This window comes from Schistocerca americana, chromosome 1, assembly GCF_021461395.2.
Source record: "Schistocerca americana isolate TAMUIC-IGC-003095 chromosome 1, iqSchAmer2.1, whole genome shotgun sequence".
NCBI lineage: Eukaryota > Metazoa > Arthropoda > Insecta > Orthoptera > Acrididae > Schistocerca > Schistocerca americana.
Window position 1 is genome coordinate 530,036,946 of NC_060119.1, and position 8,761 is coordinate 530,045,706.

The following is an 8,761-nucleotide window of genomic DNA, read 5'->3' on the forward strand; positions in this document are numbered from 1 at the left end:
GTAAACAAGTAACGGAAACCCTCGGAGGGGGGCAAAGGGCCTACGAGGTCGACATGAACATGGTGAAACCGGCCTGGCGGTTGGGCAAAACAGCCATGGGGCGGAGAAGTGTGCCTGGAAACTTTGTTCTGTTGACACACCATGCATGCCCTTGCCCAAGACTGACAATCACGGCGCATGTCTCTCCAGACAAACCGTTCAGTTACCAGACGGGTGGAAGCTTTGACACCGGGGTGTGCTAATGTGTGTAGTTTGTCAAAGACCTGGCGTTGAAGGGGCTTAGGAATGAATGGTCGCAACGTACCAGTCGATTCATCACACCACAGTAAGTCAGATATGCCAGGGAAAGTAGAGCGTACTGGTTGGAGAGAGGAGCTGTGGTCTGAAATTAACTGCATGGTATCGGGGTGTGCCGATTGCAACCGAGGTAGGTCCGTTAAGTCAATTAAGGTTGTGACAGCACCAACACGCGAGAGAAAATCAGCGACCACATTGTCCGCTCCTCGGATGTAGCGAATGTCATTTGTAAATTGCAAGATGTAATCGGTGTGGCGAAAGCGTCGTGGGGGCGGATCAGCCGCAGGATTTTTTATGGCAGGAACCAACGGCTTGTGGTCAGTGAGCATATAGAAATCTCGTCCCTCAACATCAGTTCTGAAGTGTCTTATGGTCTCGTAAACTGCGGTAGCGCTTCTGACTCCAGATCAGAAGGTTGCGTGTTCAAATCACGTCGGGGTCACCAGTGAGGGAATATGGTATAGTTGCAGGTAATCAACTAGAATTCTCTCAGATGCAGATTTACTCAAACTTAGCTTCTACACAGATACAAGTTCGGAGGCTAACTGCCGTTAGCGTCCAACATCCTGCCCCAAAGCCCTCTCCTCAAAGATAGCTCACTTGCGCGCAGAACAAATATTGATATTTATGGCGCTCTACGCCACAGACTTGTATGCAAAAGACTATACTCAAACATACAGGTAAAATTCACATTAGACCTGTCACAGCATCTGAAATTAAAAGAAAAATCATCTTCCTCAAGAATTCTCACTCTGCTGGGATAGATAATATATTTTTCAATGAATCCTTACAATGAACAGTGCCTGACAGACGCAAATATGCAGATGTGCAACCACTTTTCAAGGAATGTGACAAAACTGAAGTCACAAATTACAGGCCAGTTCCCCTTCTAACGGCCTCTTCTAAGATACTGGAAGAGCTTATGTATAAGAGAATTTTGGAACATCTAAATAAATACAACATTCTCATCAAAAGTCAATTTGGATTCCGGAAGGGACGGTCAACTGAATAAGCAATTTATGCTTTCACAAATAAAGTTCTGGAATCAATTAATGACAAAATGGTAACAACTGGTTTATTTTGTGACTTATCAAAAATGTTTGACACTGTGAACCACCAAATCCTATTACAGAAAGCAGACCTATTAGGAATAAGTGGCTTGGCAAATAAGTGGTTAAAATCACATCTCAAAGATAGAAAGCAGAAAGTAGTAATAGACAGTACTAATGAGATCCATAGCAGCCTAGTTTCATCTGAATAGAGAACCATTAAATATGGAGTACCCCAAGGATCCATTCTTGGTCCTCTACTATTCCTCATAATTATAAGTGACCTACCTCAATGTACGTCACAGTGCTTTTTTACCATTTTTGCAAATGACACCAACAGTGTGATTGATGGTCATACATTTGAAGATATTCAAGGACATGTTAAGAATATTCTTGTTTATTTAGTGAAATGGTTTAGCTTCAGTGGACTCTCACAGAACTTTAATGATACTAATTATATTCAGTTCACTGCAAATTCTGAAATGGAGGATGAATTAACTGTGAAATGTGCAACAGAGTCAATAGAAAGAGTTGAAACAACAAAGTTTTTAGGCATTTTAATTGACTCCAGAGTAAACTGGTCTCATCGTATAATAAATCTTCAGAAGAGACTCAGCTTATCGATTTTTGCCCTACGCAATTCTATCAGAGAGCAGAAACTTACACACAATGAAAGTATCATATTATGGATATTTGCATTCTCTTATAACATATGGTATTATATTCTGGGGAAACTAAACACTAGCAAAGAAAATACTCTTGGACCAGAAACGTGCTATAAAAATGAGCAGTGTAAACTCAAGATGTACTTGTAAGAAACCTTTTCCAGAAACTAATAATTCTTACTAACACGTCCCAGTACATATTTTCTCTTATGGGTTTCATCAGCAAAAATACTGAGTTTCATAAAAGAAATAGTGAATACGTGGATTTGATACTAGGTGAAAGCACAATTTCCACCATGAATGTAAAAACATGACTATGGTGCAAAAGGGTGTACAGTTCTCTGTTGCAAAAGTTTTTAATTCTCTCCCTCCAGATATTAAAACAAATTTTATAACCATTCCTCTTTTAAGGAGCATCTGAAGCAATTTCTACTGAAAAGGTCATTTTACAGTTTAGAAGAGTTTTTTTTAGCCACAATGAAAAAACCACCTAGGTCTGTGGACCAGATATTTTGAGTGTTATATACCATAGTTTAAGTTTGGGTAATGATGTAGGTACCATACCCATGTAACATTCATGGTCATTTTCACTAGTTTTTAATTTGTTTTCACTTACTATGTGTATTGTTCGCTGTAATCTGCCACTCTTACTACATATGTGTAGTATTACTTTTGTCTGATTGACTACTTTTCTACTACCTTTGTATGGATTGTTCACTGACACTCTCTATATCCTTGTGAGTTTCACAGTTGGATCGATGGAGTAAGAAATAAATAAATAAATGTTTTTCCTCAAATACTTTGATTTGGTTAATCTGAATGTTTACATTTAAGTGTTAATTCTGATGTATGTAATATGTTTTTATTTCTTCTAGTGTCCCATGCTGGTACTGTGGGTCTTGTCATAAATTAATCACATTGTGTGCTGCTGTATTGTTAACATTGTAAAATTACTGACTCATTTCGTATCCTTGCAACTCCATTGCTGTAAGGGTCAACAGAACTCGCAATAAAATAAAATAATAGATTCTGTGCTATTCTTTTGTCTACATTTAATTATGCTGTGGTTTGATTTTTTAATTCTTCTGTGTTGGTGATGTTGTTGTGGTCTTCAGTCGGAAGACTGAGTTGCTGCTGCTCTCCATGCAAATCCCTTCACCTCTGCATAATTACTGTATTTTAATGTGCTTACTGATTTCAAGCTTTCCCATAGTTCCTCCATTACGAGATTGACTCCATGGTTTTTCCTACTGCTTGCTCAGTGTATAGATTGAACAACATGCAGATAGGTTACAATCGCATCCCACTCTCTTCTCAATTACTGACTCCCTTTCATGTCTTCTACCTCTGAAATGGCAGTCTGGTTTCTATACAAGTTGTAAATAACATTCACTCGTACATTTTAACCTTGCTGTCCTGAAATTTCAATAAAGTGCATCAGTCAGTATTATTAAAGGTTTTCTCTAAAGTGATGAATGCTTTTGCCCTTGGTCTGATTTCTAATATAAGCCAAAACGTAATTTTTGCCTCACATATTCCTAGATTTTTGTGGGACTCTAAGTCATCTTCCTGAAAGTTGGCTTCTACAAATGTTTCCATTCTTTGTTAAACAATTCGTGTCAGTAAGCTGCAAGCATTAATCTTAAAGTTGATAGTTCTGTAATATTAAAAGCTGTTAATAATTCCATCTTTGGTACTAGAATTATTGCATTCTTCTTGATGACTTAGGTATAGTCCCTCAGTCTGGTATTTGATTCATCAGAAGCAATAGTTTAGCCTTGACTGGCTCTCACAAGCTGTGAGTAAATGTTGTATGCCATAGGTTCACTGCTCCATTTAGATCTTTTTCAGAGCTTAGGCAAATTCTTCTCACAATATCATAACAGCCACCTCATCTTCATCCACTTTATTTTCCCGTTCTATAAACTGTCTTAATTTTCCTTGTGTAGTCCTTGTGTCTAGTGCTTTATCTTTGAATGTTGTTATTCTTTGAATGTTGTTGTTCTTTGAATGTTGTTGTTCTTTGAATGTTGTTGTTCTTTGAATGTTGTTGTTCTTTGAATGTTGTTGTTCTTTGAATGTTGTTGTTCTTTGAATGTTGTTGTTCTTTGAATGTTGTTGTTCTTTGAATGTTGTTGTTCTTTGAATGTTGTTGTTCTTTGAATGTTGTTGTTCTTTGAATAGGACTGATGCTTCTCTCTTCTCCAAAGGTCTCTCTATAGATGGCACCAATCTTTCCATAGTTGTATACGTTTCTACAGCCCTGCATTTGTCTTCTAAGTATTCCTGCTTAGACATTTTGCACTTTTTGTTAGTACTATTTTTTAGAAATCTTTTGCCTGCTATTTGTATTTTTTAAATAACTTCTACAATTTCTGCACCACAGTCCTTTCTGTCTGCCTACACTTTGTGAGCTATTTTATTACTATCCCCATATCCCAAATTGGCATAACATCAAAGCATTTTCCTTGTAGTCCACTATTCCAATGCATCTACTGTTGTCATTATTGTCTTCATTCTTTACCACATTCCTCATTATACCATTTCCATCTTGAGGAATCTTTTACTTTCTTCCTCAGTATCCACACATGTACCCCATATGACACTATGCTTTCCATACAAACTCTTGTGTAGTGGATTCTCTGTAACTTTTGAGACACCATTATTCCATAATACTGGATGTAGCTGCTGTATTGTGGCCTAAGATGTCCTTATTTTTTCTGTACATTTTGGTCATCATGTCATACAAGTTCTGATGGTGCTATACTCTTTAAAATTATTTTTTGTTTAACTCTAGCTCGAAAAGGATTACACTGAATGCTAACAAGCTGTCTTTCTTTTACGTGTGTGCCTGTCAACTCTCATCTTCTGCTGTTTATAGGAATAAGTATTTAATTATTTTTTATTGTTTTTTGTCATTTGCCATAAGAGCTTGAAATATCTACACCACTGCAATGTTCAGGCTGACTATTGTACAAAACTGTCGAGGCTTTCAGGGTCATTTGTTGATTTACTGACCGTTGGCTTGTGTCTCAGTATCCTTAGCCTAGGTTTTTTTTCCTGATGTTTCTCCAATACTAGTTACTGGCATATTCAAAGATAAACCTTCTATTCCTGGTGGCACAGCAGCACAACTTTGGTGAGGGGGTCGTGTTGAGTGGCATTTATGAGGTGGAAGAGAAGGCTGGGAGTGGGTGGCAGGCTTAGGGAAGGGGAGATGTTAACATAAAGTGAATATAATTTGCTTTGTAAATAAAATGTTTTCCATTAATAAGCTGTGTCTAAAATATACAAATAATTACTGTTAAGATCTTTCATTTAATAAACAAAGGCTTACAATGTGTTTAGTTATCTATCCTTGCCATTACTCTGCCTTCTATTAATTTACATTAATGTCATTTACTTTCCTAGTTTTCCCCCAGTGCCTAATTCCTAGCTGAACACAGATACCTATACAAAAGCTACAAAGGTAATCAGTGATTCTTACTCATAATTTTATGGTGCATTTTTGTCATTTTATATACATGTATTATATCTGTGTTGTGTAATCATGACTCATTCCACATCCTTGTAATTTATCTCAATACAGATTAATGGAATCTGTAATAAAATAAAAAAAAAATCACTCATAAGTACCTAACTGTTGTGTGTTCTAAATGAGTGTTCCAGGATAGTTTGTTGACAAGTATTATTACTAATGAATTTACATTTACTTTGTATTTATTGACAGTCTGATGAACTGAACCACAGATGCAGTCTTTCTTTCGTTTTTTTAAACTTAGTAAACTATTTGCAATAGATTAAGGTCTAGACTTTATTTCAATAAATTTGTGTTGTTGACAAGGTCCTCGAATGCAGGGCTTACAGAAGGAAAAGTATTATTTTCAGTACGTCTTTACACTTCTGTCTGCTTATTATATAAAGTGAAGAGAACATACTGCAGGAAGAAAGAGGAAATAAAAGATATTCAGTAATGAAAAAATACCCTTCACCAAATTTGGTAGTGATATACTGTAGTATTAGTAGCATATTCAGAGCCGAATATCGAATGAGTGTTGTAGGTCTGATCGTCGACTGGGGTGGCCGAGCGGTTCTAGGCGCTGCAGTCGGGAACTGCACAACTTCTACGGTTGCAGGTTCGAATCCTGCCTCGGCCATGGATGTGTGTGATGTCCTGAGGTTAGTTAGGTTTAAGTAGTTGTAAGTTCTAGGGGACTGATGACCTCAGATGTTAAGTCCCATAGTGCTCAGAGCCATTTGAACTATTTTTTTAGGTCTGATCTTATTAAGTAAACATTGAAAACTGGAACTAAATTTATTATAAGAAAAGTATTACTGAGACAACAAGAAAGTAAGAGATATTAAAATTAATCTGGTAAAGCAGTTAAAATTACAGTAGGCTTTCAGAAGATAGTAGATATTTGAAATAAGTGAAAAGGTTAACATTAACAAAATGAGTATACATGTCCAAAGAAATTATTTCTGCAAGTTAGTACATCTGTTTAGAAAGATTGAAATTCCTTGCAAAATCTGCTGGGTCACTTCTGTATGGAAGTGAAAGTTGCTCACTGGGAAATGATTTTAGCAGCACTGTGGATATGACAGGAAAAGACCAGAAAAACTTCTGTTGAAAGAGTAACAAATCTATGTTAATTAAATGTGCGAAGTCTAATGAGAGAGAGAGAGAGAGAGAGAGAGAGAGAGAGAGAGAGAGAGAGAGAGAGAGAGAATTCAGAACTGCCTCGTAAATGAACAGGGATTTATTTTAAAATTTTCCTCGCACTTATTAATGTATACAATACCTCGAAATTACTAGTGGAATCATAAATAGTAATTTCAGTTGATATAAACTCAGAGCTGTATTTGGCTGATACACAGGAGGCTTCGCCATTCTGGTATCGCTCAGTGGTATCAATTCCTTTGTCAAACACAAACAATTCAGTGAACTGTATCCAGTGAAAACATAGTAGTAACGAACAACTACGTTTAAACTTGACATTCTGTTGTGTTTTACTTTGTATATGTTCTTCCCCTGCGAGTATAAAATATTACTCTTATGTTTGCTGCATGTCGTTTTTATTCTTTATTATCTTTCAAGCATTCATGTGGCATGCTTTAAAATAGAGCTTCAATATACGTTTTTGGCAGACATTTAAGTCTCGTTTAATCTCGGAGCCATATCACACACAGAAAGAAGTAAACGCTTATCATTTCATGTCATTACATCTTCGGTTGTTTCATTCCCATTACTCCAGCTGTTTGTTTTCAGTGCTAGCAATTCATTTGGAATTATCTGGTCTTATCAGATAAGCAGAAAAGGCAGACTGTTTGGTTACAATATCTTGAGTCGTGAAATATGTTTGTAAGTTATTTGCTTGCGTGCACTGCATGTTTATTTCATAAATCGACATAGAACTATATCAGCGGCCGCTGCGTTATGCGCATCTTCTAAATATTATAGATGATGGAGCGTAATGTGTTCCTCGGTAGTATAGTGGTCAGTATCCCCGCCTGTCACGCGGGAGACCGGGGTTCGATTCCCCGCCGGGGAGAAACACTATTTTAACTATCTTGTCTAGGTAGGAAGTTTTCATCCTGTATCATTTTTTTGCAAAAGTGGACTCAAAATTCTTCATAGAAAGTATGAAAGGCTCGCTCTTGAAACTCATGAAGGAGTACACACAAGTCATATATATGTATGTCCACGTGAATCGGTCTAATAACATGAAGCACGGATTTTGATATGGAGAAACCGCTCAACGATTTCCAGATCTTAGTTAATGTTTCGTCAGCCCTACGAGGTAGCCCGTGAGGCGCCGTATTACCGTTGACAAGAAAAACAACTACGGTTTTATCACAGCTGGAATATCGATTATAAAATGCTGAATTTCAAGGAAAACCCAAATAAAATACAATTTTATATATTTCCAGTTACAAAAGTTCTGCAGAAGGTTCTTTGCAAACAAGCTTTGGATAGGCTCAAACCACATATGGAAGACTGAATATAAAAACTTCGAAAATAAGCTCTACCGGTGGCAGCATCCAATTTCACTTGTTTCCTGCACTGCGTTAAATTTATTAAGCGACCCTAGCTAGTGTATGGACATAAGTATCACCATGTGGCGTGTGAATCATGTTTGTCCAGTTGTTCAGGTGTAAGAGAAGTTCAGCTTTTCAGGTACGTAGAAACTATTATCACCCTACGCTCCTCAATGTAGTAGTTTACAAAACTCATCCAAAACTGCAATCAACTGCGAAAGCTATTGGGTCCAAAATTCTTAACAGAAAAATGTTGGCCCGTGGGGGGATCGAACCCACGACCTTCGCGTTATTAGCACGACGCTCTAACCAACTGAGCTAACGGGCCGGACGATCGTGAGGATGAACCGTTTCGACTCTAGTGAACATGAGTAGTTTAATCTATAGAAACTGAGGATACGTAATTGATGGACATAGATGTCACTGTCTACAGTAATGAACCAACAGGGCTTGCAGTAGAAGGAGGCAGTTAACAAAAATCGTTTAAAGGCTGAATTAAGCTGACTGTATGTGTACATATTTGAAAAGTTTAAAAATTTGTAAGCATTGGTAAATGAACTAAAAAAATGCTATCAATTAGCCAAAGCCAGTACATTTTAATGATCAGTCGGATTGTCGTCGGTGTGTAATCAAAAGGTCAAAGTTCGTTGCAACTCAGCCAGGAGATCAGTGCAGGAGAGGTAGACTACATATTGGATTCGAACCCTGTCC

General features: G+C 37.3%; 2 non-coding genes across 2 annotated transcripts; one reads left to right on the top strand and one right to left on the bottom strand.

Moving 5' to 3' along the window:
- The first annotated feature begins 7,491 nt into the window (after nt 1-7,491).
- Trnad-guc lies at nt 7,492-7,563 on the top strand. Its single transcript has one exon. It is a non-coding gene; the product is annotated as a tRNA-Asp (tRNA).
- Nucleotides 7,564-8,304: 741 nt separating this feature from the next.
- On the bottom strand, nt 8,305-8,378 carry Trnai-aau. Its single transcript has one exon. It is a non-coding gene; the product is annotated as a tRNA-Ile (tRNA).
- Between the last annotated feature and the right edge of the window lie 383 nt (nt 8,379-8,761).